The following is a 12,791-nucleotide window of genomic DNA, read 5'->3' as shown; positions in this document are numbered from 1 at the left end:
GCACAAAGTATTTTTGTGCTGAAAAATTCTGGCAGATCCCACGCCTTGTGATTATCGATTTTATGCCAAGCTGTTGGCGAGGTGTATCAACGTCTTGGTTAAATTTTGTAGCTGCGCACACCTCGTAGGCATACCGACTATACCGAATGCAGGCCAACGATAGCTCATATGGTTCGACGTAACGTGGGCACTTTCTTCACAGCGGTGTTCGTTTTACCGCAGCAACGTGCACGCTACAGTGTTGTGGTGCCTATTCGAAAAGTATAGCGGGCCTTGGGGTATACGAGCTAGGCTCGAATATCATCATCATCATCATCATCATTATCATCATCAGCCTGACTACGTCCACTGCAGGACAAAGGCCTCTCCCATGTTCCGCCAGTTAACCCGGTCTTGTGCTTGCTGCTGCCAATTTACACCCGCAAACTTCTTAATCTCATCTGCCCACCTAACCTTCTGTCTCCCCCTAACCCGCTTGCCTTCTCTGGGAATCCATTCAGTTACCTTTAATGACCAGCGGTTATCCTGTCTACGCGCTACATGCCCGGCCCATGTCCATTTCTTATTCTTGATTTCAGCGATGATATCCTTAGCCCCCGTTTGTTCCCTAATCCACTCTGCTCTCTTCTTGTCTCTTAAGGTTACACCTACCATTTTTCCTTTCCATTGCTCACTGCGTCGTCCTCAATTTAAGCTGAACCCTCTTTCTCGAGTATACTTTGCGCTAAGTGTCATTTGCAGTACGCGTGAAAACGGTAATAGTAATAAAAAGCTCGAAACTGTTTTTTGCCAACCGATCCGTCAGCTTTCTCATTGAAGTTCATTGCCCAGGTTTGTTGTTCAAATAGTTATAGTAATTCTATAGTGACCGAAGTGAACTTGACCTTATCGTGAGTGCATTGGTGTATTATTAAACGCTGTCTGGAGTTCACTAGAGCACCCTGAGTGCACGGTCTAAACATCATCTAGAGCGCATAGACTGCCGCTAGCTCCCGTGTTTGCCTGCCTCCACGACAGACCTTTGTGGGAACAGTCTGTGCTAAAATGCCCACCCGAACTGTCGTTGCACCAGAAAAGGATTAACGCCTTATTAAACTTTTTGCCTGACAACGAACAATTGAATGGGCTCTAGTACTCCTGCTCTACCCATCAATTTTGTTTATTTGTTTTTTTTGCACGCCTGCTTCTCTCCCGGCGTTCCTACCCACCTTTCAATCCCTTTCTCCCTCTACTTAGTGGAGGGTAGCAAACCGGGTGGTACGAACCTGCTTGACCTTTTCATGGCTCTGTCTCTCTACTAGAGCGACGTGCTCCGCGTGCTGAGCGTGACAGCGAGCAGCCGTCTCCCGGTTCCCCTGGATGGCCGGCTCTCGGATCTGCCCGAATTCGCGCCCAAGTTCACAGGCCACGCCTGGGCAGCGGCGGTGTCTCCGGTGTTGGGCTGGATCATCAGCGATGAGTACGTCGTGCACGCCAGTACGCGCCAGCTCCTGGACGCCATGAACGAGTTAGCCGGTTCGAAGTCAGCCGAGCAGCTGCTCTTCCACACCGCCTGGTGGTTCGTCCAGCAGATAGGCGCCCTCACGAGCAACGCGCTCTTCGAGGCTACCCGCGTCGCCCTTGGTGGAGCCGGCAGCCTGTACCAGGGACTTCTCTGTGGAGTGCAGGTGAAGACCTTAACCCTTTTGCGAGCATAGGTCGGAAAAAATGTTGAACTAACTGATAGTGACACAAACAGTAGGGGGGAAAATGACGAAACAAATGGTGGGGATGTAGCATTGATATATGGCACAGGCAGGAACGCCAGTGAAAGAAAAGAAGGAAGGGTGTTGTTGAAGACGAGGATGACGACATGGGTGGCAAACTATGGGTTAATAGATAGTTATAGCTCAGCGTTAGCGTGATATGGGGGGTTAAGGAAATAGGATTACCGTGCCTCAATAGTTCGTTGCCGGCAGCGCCTTATAGTTTAGTGGGATGACGTTTACGTGGTTTACGTACCCCAGCTGGAACGGACGGTGGCACCATCTATTAGAGGGTGAATGAGTTAAAGAACAATAAAAAGGACAAAAGGAAAAAAAAAACGAGAATGTTCGCCTGTATCACCGCGCGAAGCAATGGTACAAGTTTATTTAGTAATATTAAAAGGAAATGAACATTAACCATGCACTAACGCAAAAACATTTATGGTGCCGATTTTTTTTACATCATTCTTCTGGTTAGGTTTAGAGACGTTCGATCCGGGAAGCTATCTCTAAAACTACGCTAACTTATTCGTAATATTCGGTCGTCGAAGCTAAATGAAGGTAAGCGAACCCGTTTTAAACAGTCGTTTGCTGCGAGTGAAGTCAATCTTTCAACAACTCAGCTGTTGTTCCCCCGAGAAAAACATTTATTGGATACGGGCCTGGTGTCACGTTTAGACGACCAGGAGAGTGCTCCGACGCATGCGACTGACATACATACATACATACATACATACATTACATAAATACATAGATACATTACATACATACATACATACATACATACATACATACATACATACATACATACATACATACATACATACATACATACATACATACATACATACATACATACATACATACATTACAAAAATACATAGATACATTACATACATACATACATACATACCTGCATATACAGACAGACAAGCAGGCAGGAACAAAAGATCAAAGTGCATTTAAAAGTCCCAAACAAAAATTTCGCTACCAGGCTACCATTGAAACGTTTTCCGCGAATACGGCCCCAGGTGAGCGTCATCTACAGCACCCTCCTCGCGTCTCGCCACGCGACAAGCGTCCCGCCTGCCACAAGGCAGTCGGTGTATGACACCCTGAATTTGGTGCACTCGGTGGCGGTGACGGCCGTGCGGACCTGGAACAGTCTCGGGCCGCTGGTGAAGGACTCGGTGTACTATATGCTGCTCGGAACGCACCCCGTCGTGTGGCCGCTGCCGCCGAACATCGACGCGACCCAACTGTGGAGCTACTACGGCGACACCGTGGAGGACTCGCGGGCATTCTTCGGCCACTGGCACTCGAGCCGCCTGGGAATCCAGCGCTCTTTCGGCAGGTTAGCACCGACATATTCTAGTATGTACTGTTCAATAGGTTAGGTAAGGGCTTCAAGTTGTTACCATCGTACTATGGTGGGCTTTTTCTCGCCCACTTTTGCCTAGCAGTCAGCGCACCATTAGGTACCATAATGTATCATTAGCCAATGAAGAGAGTCGGTGATGATAATGAAGAAAAAAATAAGCCTTTAAGTTATGTACAGGGAGGGTGGGGAGTGGTCCTTAAAGGGACACTAATGACCGAAATGCTTTTTCACGTGTTAGTAAAGTACAATTTCACAATACCGAAAGCCCTACTCTTGCCGCGACGCGACACTTGGCAAGCGATTGATTGATTGATTGATTTGTGGGGTTTAACGTCCCAAAACCACCATATGATTATGAGAAACGCCGTAGTGGAGGGCTCCGGAAATTTCGACCACCTGGGGTTCTTTAACGTGCACCCAAATCTGAGTACACGGACTACAACATTTTCGCCTCCATCGGAAATGCAGCCGCCACAGCCGGGATTTGATCCCGCGACCTGCGGGTCAGCAGCCGAGTACCTTAGCTACTAGACCACCACGGTGGGGCCACTTGGCAAGCGAGGAAACGTGCGAACAGAAACTCCTGGGGCAGACGCCACCTTGGCGTTCACGCACCAGGCACTGTGATGTCATAAATTAGGCGTGTACTGGGTCCCTCATACCTTCTAATCGATACAATTGAAGTGCATAGTCATGGGTGGGCGCAATAGACTTAGCATATGAAGTGTCATAAACTTTCATCGAGAAGAAACTTCTGGCACCAGGCACTGTGATGTCATAAATTAGGCGTGTACTGGGTCCTACATACCTTCTGATCGATAAAATTGAAGTAAATAGGGATCGGTGGGCGCCATAAACTTAGAATTAGAAGTTTCATAAAATTTCAACGAGAAAAAACTCTTGGGGCAGACGCCACCTTGACGTTCCCGCACCAGGCCCTGTGACGTCATAAATTAGGCATGTACTAGGTCCTGGTGATCGATAAAATTGAAGTACATAGTCATCGGTGGGTGCCATAGACTTAGCATACGAAGTTTCAGAAAATTTCATCGAGCTGATGTCGCAAAAATACGAAAACTACGTTAAGAAACTTTGTACGTCACGCGCGGAGAGTACGGCGCGAAACTTAAAAATGAATCTTCAACCTTCATTTTCTTCGCTAATAATGAACTTATGACAGTGAAACTTTTGCCGTTAGAATTCTCAGAGTCCAGTTTATCAATCTAAAGCAACTCATTCTTTCTTATTAGTGCCCTTTTAAGGGGCCGTCTCGTACAAACACTGGGTGGGCAACGCTTTACGGAAGCCCATTGGCGTCGGCCACGGCCCTGGCACGCTTAACCAAAGTTTGTTGGGCTGTCAGGTCAGAGCAGTCGAGCAGGGCTGCCTCCCAGTTCTCCCGGGAAGGGGTGGGTGTAGCAGTGAGGTTGTGAGTTTTTCGATACTCCCACACCATGTGGAAAATGCCGCACGAACTTTCCTCCCAGTGCGGCCACTTCCCTGTGCAAGCGGGATTGAAGTGTTTCAGGACTGCAGGACGCAATAATGTTTTGGTGTAATGGCGATAGAGGGCTTGCTCCTCCGCCTTTGTGAGGTCCTTACAGGGTTTGGGATAGATCTGACGGACGAATTTATGAAACTGAGTGACCTCCTTAAATGTGTAAGTGTGATTGGGTTCGAGGTCCAAACTTCAAGGGGACGAGGATGGTGCCCGGCCCTGCCGCGATGGTCTAGTGGGTAAGGTACTCGGCTGCTGACCCACAGGTCGTGGTATCGAGTTCGGGCTGCGGCGGCTGCATTTCCGATGGAGGCGGAAATGTTGTAGGCCCGTGTGCTCAGATATTGGCACACGTTAAAGAACCCCAGGTGGTCGAAATTTCCGGAGCCCTCCACTACGGCGTCTCTCATAATCATATGGTGATTTTGGGACGTTAAACCCCACATATCATGAGGATGCTGCCCGGGGAGTGAGCGTGCGGGAAGTTTCATCAGCCGAATCATTACCATCGAGGCCCGTATGGGATGGAGCTCAAATAAACGTTTTGTGTGAGGGGGGGGGGGCAACTAAAAGATTGTTTTTTTTATTGTGATAGCAGTTATAAGGTACCTCTGGGCTGGAATTTGCCGCTGGCGTTAGTGTCATTAACCGTACATGTATACGTATTTATATGTGTGAAAACGCAAGAAAGAAAAAAATATTCAGAAAAAGACTCCAGTGCACGGAATAGAACGTCTGACGTCTTGCTTGTGTGTGCGCGAGGCGTTAGCCACTGAGCCACGAAGGAACACCCCATTCAACGTCGAAACAGCAAGATATTTTAAAGATGATAATCTTTTTTGAGGACCTTCGCAGAAAATTTTGGTCTGTCTGTCTGTCTGTCTGTCTGTCCATATGAACATTTATCTGTTTTTCCGCCCTTAACGGTACTCTAAACGGCACCAAAGTGGCCAAATAATACTCCAAATGGCCGATGCCATCCGCAGCGCCCACCAATATTGCTGAAGATTTAGCGTTCACGATTGTGCGATTGTCAATTAAAAATCAATTATTGCGCATATATGAGACACCATAACAACACGTCAATATTCTGCATGTGTGTGCCTTACTAGAAAATGCATACATAGGTATTTTTAAGGACCGTAACATTTTATCACGTTACGCTGACCATCCAACGCTTGCACGAAAAGGGAAGTGTTCCCAACGCTTTGCTAAGACGACACGGTGGTGGCACCTAGCCGTCGCCTTGCGTTCTACACCTTATCACCTCCGAGAAGGGCGCGCAGGGCGCGTGCGCTCCGTTCTCCAAGATAACTGCCAGATAGGGCTCATGTCTTACGTGTGACATGACTTGATGCGCGTGACTTGATGTGCTCATTCACATCCGCTGCACGCTCGAGGAACTCTAACGCAGCGCCTCCAGAATACCATTCACCAATTTTCTTGCGCTGAACATCAAATAAACACTTTGTTCAATCTCTCCAGACGCAATATTATCGTCTTTCGACGACATTTGCATTGTAACAAGCAGATACGGTGTCAATTTTTTTATCTACCACTTATCGCTGGCGATGGCCACCTCGGGGGAACTATCGTGTTTTCAGCTTTACCAGCAAAATGGCGCAATGAGCGCGCGTCGCCAGATCGCCACGATGTGGTGGCGGTGGCCCTCGACCGTATAGTATGGAAGTGCGATAGCTCCACATGGGCTAAACCAAATATAAACTGTAGAGGGATTTGGGAAGCCTTAATTGTTGCGGAGCGAGGACCCTGCTCCATAGCAACAAGCCATCCGCCTGGCGGAAGAAGCCGTGAGAAGTCTGAACCTCTTTGCCTGCTTATAATGCCGGCCCCCGTCACCTGCGTCGGAGACTAAGAGTAGGGGGCCTCCTTATCTGGCGGAATAATAAAGTTGTCATCCACCCATCCTTTCATCTCCGACGTGTACTTAGCCCCGCAGAGAACCAGGGAGGGCGGAATTGACGCTCATGTGTGCGCGTGCTTATCTCTGGTGGGGAGAACCGTACACATTGGGCTTTCACCGGAACGATTCTGTTGTTACCGGGCGCACAAAGGTCACTGCACTCGCTGCACAGTCTCCGTTTGCGAAAAGGGCGCGCTTTTCATACACAGCGAAGTAACAACTGAGTCGCTTATTCGCATTCATCTGTACGTTTGAGTACGTTTCGTGCGTCATTTGTGCGTGAGAAACGTGGGGCACGTTTAGATCTGCTTGCCATTCTTCGCGCGACCTTCCAATTGGTTTCTATCGCATCATTGCTTCGCCTTTGCGGCAAAGCTGTGACTTTTTTTTGTAATGCACAACTTACCAAAACCAACGGACAATGAAGTCAAGGAAAGTATGTGGGCATTATTAGTCTTTAACTGCAATGTAGCAAAGACAACTTACGGCTATGGCGCCAGTCGCCTTCTTGTATACCTAATTAGATAGAAAAACGCACAGAACTACTCAATTAAGTTGACGGGGCGACGACCACCGCTGCAGCTCAATTGACAGAGCACCGTCTGTTTGTTCACTTTCTTTCTTCACATGTACATATATAATATTCACACTTCAGATAGATGGGCAGTAATGCCTCTCTCAATGGTTTTATTGTTTGTTGGTTTGATTGGGCTGTACTCAAGTATCATGAAAAAGAGAACAAGCGAGCACTGCAGAACAGTTTTAAGAAGCATGTGGCGGGGGCTAGTTAAATTAGACATATGGTAAAGAAACATAAAACTAAGCCTAAGAGCAGAATACAAGAAAAGAATAGAATGCACTGCTCTCGCATTGTCCATTTCTTTCCTGTGTCTTGTACCTAGGTGTAGTTTTATCTTTTTAACCATGCTTACAACGTCTTACGCACTGCGCGTCGCCCATTTCCCATCGACAGACGCGTCCACACCATCGCCGCCGAGTTCTACAAGCTCGACCCGACGTCGCTGGCCACCTACAGTCCGGCATTCAAGGGGGTCTCGGTGGCCACGGCGGCCATCCGTGCGCCGCTCTACTACGGCGCGGGCACCGCGGCCATGCGCTTCGGCGGACTGGGCTTCGTGTACGCGGCGCAGCTCGTGCGCAACATGGATGCCCGAGCGCTCCAGGACGCGGCCGCGATCGCGGAGTCGCCGGTGGCCCTGGAGGCGGACCACTTGTTCCAGTCCTTTCAGTGCTCCGACGCGCAGGAGAAACGGGCCGCCTTCCCTCACTTGCCGGCGCTGGCACTCGCTTACGCGGCGTACAATAAGGTGCGGCATTACCCGCGGTTAGCTGGGCTTCAGTCAGATCTGACGGGACTACTCTTAAGAAAAAAAGCGAAATGAGATTACCGGTACTCTCAAAAGAGACACAGCGCTAGAAGAAAAAACATGAAAAATTCCTATAAAAATTTGCACCGCTTGCTCCAATTCACGCAAGGCTGGGCACACCTAGATCGTCCCGGATTGACTAGACTGTGACATTCTCAACTTTATCATTCCCGCCCCTTGCTATAATGTGCACAGCAAATGGTTATACTTGTTCCTTTTTTGTTGTTGTCTATGTTTATTTCCATTTCTTGCTTTTTTTGATCCTTCTTTATCGCTCTTCCCTGTCTTTCTCTTTCATTCTTTGATTCTCATTTTCTTTCTGTCTGCATTTTTATCTCACTATTTCGTTTTATTTCTATGCGACCCTTTGCTCTCCCACTTCTCCTCACCCAGCATTATTTTTACCGCCTCCTTGTGGTAGAGTGAATTTCGTGATTTTTTGTGCATTTGCGCTCCGATTTGAACTACGCAAATATTTTACTGGTACTATGTGTAGCTTTTAAAACACCATATATGCCATGTGCGATTTTTGAATCGATATAATTTTCCTGGACTGAAAGAGTTCAGCATACCAAAAAAAATATGGAATGAGAACTGTGTAAAAGTATAGAAGAATGAATGTGCTAAACTCACTCAAACAAATGTTGTGGTACATTGAACATTCGCGTTGAAGATCTCTGCTTTACATACACTCCCTTGGGAATCTTTAACACGCCGTAGGTTATTTTCCTGAATTTCATTAGTGCCGAGTCTGGCGCCGGCTTTAACGGTATTCGTGTCGGCTGCTCCTTTTATGTCCTCTATTCCCCCACTCCCCTTTCAGAACGCTGTTCTAGAGGGGTTGGTCGTGAGACAGTTACTGTAGCGTTTTTTATAGCGAGACTACAGTGGCCCTACTCGCCCACACCCCTCCCTGTGCGCTTTTGTAGAGTTGTCGTTCGTCAGACAGTTACGGTAGTGTTTTTTTTTTTTTTTGTAGCGAGACTACAGTGACCCTATTATCGCCGTTTCGCTGTGGCCGGTGGCCGCACCACAAGACGGGCTGTCGCCTAGCAACCGCTGCAGGTGGCAGCGGCGCTCGTCGCATCTGGCATGACTTAGAGGAGGAGCCGGTGAAACCACGTTGCAGCAACAAAGAAGTAGCCGGCGTTGCATCGAAGGGGCGGCTTGGTGTGATCCGTCGGCAGATATAGAAAGCGAGTCTGAGAGACTGAAGGGATCTCAGGCTTCGTCGTCGGAGACACCAATATAAGATAAAGTGAGCCAAGACGATGGAGGAAGAACGAGCCGCACGCCTCGAAAAGCGTAATCGTACAGAAAACCATGCTGAGCAATAAGATCGACCGTACCTCTCAATACGCACACCCAGGCGTAACTGAGCTAAGCTTTCGCGTGATGCGGTACAGCTTAGCCGAATGAGCTGCCAATGCCGCCCAAAGGTCACATATGCCCAAGAGGAAAGTGCATGTTGTTGCCGACTCCCTGAACGCCCAGACGTTTCCCGCTGGAGACGGGATTCGTGGTTGCTCATACTAATTAGGCCGAGCTCACGCTTTCGAATGGTGCTTTGGCATACTGGAGAATCCACAATCAAATCTGGACCAACCACAAGTGTCTGTTGGGAACAATGGATGAAAACAGCGCCGGAAAGCAACATTGTAAACTTTGTATATCTGATAACGTCAAGTGCTTTATATATATATATATATATATATATATATATATATATATATATATATATATATATATATATATATATATATATATATATATATATATATATATATATAGTCATGTAGATCCTCCGTGAGCGGTCACAACGTGGTTTATTTCGGCGTTTCGGCCTAGAGTCTGGCCTTCATCAGGATTGAAGGTACAGTTTGTTGGTGCGCAGCTTTATACAATCTCAAATCAGAGGGAAAGAGAGAAAAGAGACAGAAAAAAAGAAAAAAAGGAAAAGAAAAGAAAAAATAAAAAAGAAAGAAGAAAAGAGAAAAAGAATATAAGGTGGACTCCCCTCGGGTGGCCCCCCTTCCACTCTTCCTTCCACTTCCCCCTATATCTCTCTCTTTTCTCCTCTTCACCTTTCCGATGTCAGCAGTCTGTGTATGCTTCCTTTCACTAACGCATTCTTCCCGACCAGACGGCGCCTCCTGGCTCTGGCGGTTCTGTGTGAGGCAAAAAGAGCTTTTTAAAGAAGTTTAAGCCTTTAACTACTCAGCGCCCCGTCGACATTTTGTCGTAGAAAGAGAGGTACCGCGTATTGCGGCAGAGGCTGGTAAGCGGGCGCAATGCGAATCACTTGCCCGCTTCTGGATTACGCGTGCAGTAGGGGTACACTGTAGTAGGGGCATCCCGACTGTGCACAGGGTTGCTGTTGGGCATGCCATGCTTGGCACAATTGATTGGGTAGAAAAGTAAAAACAGAAAAAAGACGACAGCTGTACTTAGTAAGAGTAGTTACACTTGGAATTGTTTTAAGTTGTCCAGTGCCCTTCACAGATGCAGTGTCGTGAACTCAGTTACTATTTTCATTATTGCTGTTATTTGTTTCTAATGCTTTAATTGCTGCAAGTGTACCAGGATTCTCATGTATTCCTCTATCGAGGGTGTTAAATTGGTGGATAAGGTATGACTCTCATTGTTCACGTTCTCGGTTTGATTTAAATCCCGTCTCTAGGAGCGTTACTGATAGTTTGTCGAATGCATGGTCGGGAAGATTAAGATGTTTTAATAGGGGTAGATTTGGGGCTGATTTCGCATGGGCTCTCTGATTATTGAAGCGAATACTAAATGGTGTTTCTGTTTGTCCGATGTACTGCATACTACACACGTTGCATTCGAGTAGGTATACCACGTTAGAGGAATCGCATGTTAGGTTTACTCGTATGTTAATCGAAAACTTGGATTGTGTGCTGGTTGCTTTGTGTGTTTCTCGCATCGCCTTACATACAAGACATCGTGACTTTAAACAAGGTCGGTATGAATTATTGGGGGGTGAGGTATTGATTTGAGAGTGGACAAGTGTGTCTTTGAGGTTGCGTGGTCGTCGGTAAACGACGCCTGGAGCGGATGGGAATGTGCGTTTCAGACGTTCACTTTGTTCCAGAATGTTGTAATGTCGTTTAAGGATTTTGTTTACATTGGGGAAGTTTGTGCTGTAAGTCAAGCAGAGGTTTGTTCGTTGCGGGTCTTCTTGGGGTGGTCGCTTCATAAGTAAGTCATCACGCTTCAGTTTTCTCGCATTTGAACAGCGTCATCAATTACATGTGGGGGGTATTTTGTTTCTTGAGCATAAGTGTTAGCCTCTGAGAGCTCGTGTCAAAATCAGCGTCTCTTGAGCAGATTCGCTTAAACCGGTGAGCCTGGCTGTATGGGATACTGTTTTTATAGTTGCACGGGCGATCGCTTTGGTAATGGAGGTATTGTTGTTGATCCGTTGGTTTGCGATATAGAGTTTTAGAGAGCTTGTCCTCTTCTATTGTTATGGTGACATCAAGAAAATTTATGGTTACTTGCGAGTATCTGTGTGTGAAGTGTATGTTTGGATGTACAGCATTGTAAGTGTTGATAAAGCTGAGAAGTTCATCCTCGCTGTGGGCCCAAATAAGAAAGATGTGGTCTATGTGGTTTCAAGGAACTTTGTGCAAGAAATTAAGATTCTAGCTTTCCCATAAATATGTTGGCATAATTGGGTGACATTTTGGTGCCCATAGTGGTCCTGCTGATTTGTAAAAAATACTCTTGGTTAAACTCGAATGAATTTAATTTGGGGACCATCCTCGTCAAAGTTGCGGTGGCAGAAAAATCTTTGGTGTTAGATTGTCTATGGTTTGTGTACATGTTTTGTAATGCAGCTATGCCGTCATCGTGAGGAATATTTGTATATAGACTTGGTGTGTTTAGGTTGTATAAAGAGGGACAATTAATCAGCTGCCCGCTCATAATAAGTTCACGTGCTACGTAACGCCAAACATGCGCATAAGAGTGTTTTCACTCGTTGTTTGGCTTATAGATGGCGCTGACTGTCACTCCTACTTCTAAATTCACATATAAACCCCAAAAAAGTGGATGGAGGGAAGGCCGCTGTGGTAGCTCAGTGGTTAGAGCATCGAACGCGTTATTCGAAGGTCGTAGGTTCGATTCCTGCCCACGGTTTATTATTTTGTCATCCACTTTTCTTTCTTCTTATTTACATTCCATTGTTTCTAATAACTTCCCCTGTACATTCCTTGGCATTACTGTCTGTTATATTTCATTAGTATTGTGTTAAAAAACACGGATAAACGAGCCCTTAGGTATACACTTCTTTCCCTTATTTCATTGAACGAGGGTCTCGTACAGGCAGACTTGGTGTGTTTAGGTTGTATAAAGAGGGAAAAATTAATCAGCTGCCCGCTGATAAGTTCACGTGCTACGTGACGCCAAACATGCGCATAAGTGTGTTTTAACACTCGTCGTTTGGCTTATAGATGGCGCTGACTGTCACTCCTACTTCTAAATTCACATATAAACCCAAAAAAAGTGGGTGGAGGGAAGGCCGCTGTGGTAGCTCAGTGGTTAGAGCATCGAACGCTTTATTCGAAGGTCGTAGGTTCGATTCCTGCCCACGGTTGGTTATTTTTTCATCCACTTTTCTTTCTTCTGATTTACATTCCATTAGTTCTAATAACTTCCCCTGTACATTCCTTGGCATTACTGTCTGTTAGATCTCATTAATATTGTGTCAAAACACGGAAAAACGAGCCCTTAGGTATACACTTCTTTCCCTTATATATATATATATATATATATATATATATATATATATATATATATATATATATATATATATATAGATAGATAGATAGATATA

General features: G+C 46.3%; 1 non-coding gene across 1 annotated transcript; it reads left to right on the top strand.

Annotated features, from left to right (window-relative positions):
• The first annotated feature begins 12,478 nt into the window (after nucleotides 1-12,478).
• TRNAK-CUU (transfer RNA lysine (anticodon CUU)) lies at nucleotides 12,479-12,551 on the top strand. The gene has a single exon. It is a non-coding gene; the product is annotated as a tRNA-Lys (tRNA).
• Nucleotides 12,552-12,791: the final 240 nt, after the last annotated feature.

The sequence above is a fragment of the Rhipicephalus microplus genome, chromosome 10 (genome assembly GCF_043290135.1).
Source record: "Rhipicephalus microplus isolate Deutch F79 chromosome 10, USDA_Rmic, whole genome shotgun sequence".
NCBI classification, from domain to species: Eukaryota; Metazoa; Arthropoda; class Arachnida; order Ixodida; family Ixodidae; genus Rhipicephalus; species Rhipicephalus microplus.
Note: the sequence above shows the minus strand (reverse complement) of the source record. Positions and strands in the feature narration are given on the sequence as shown.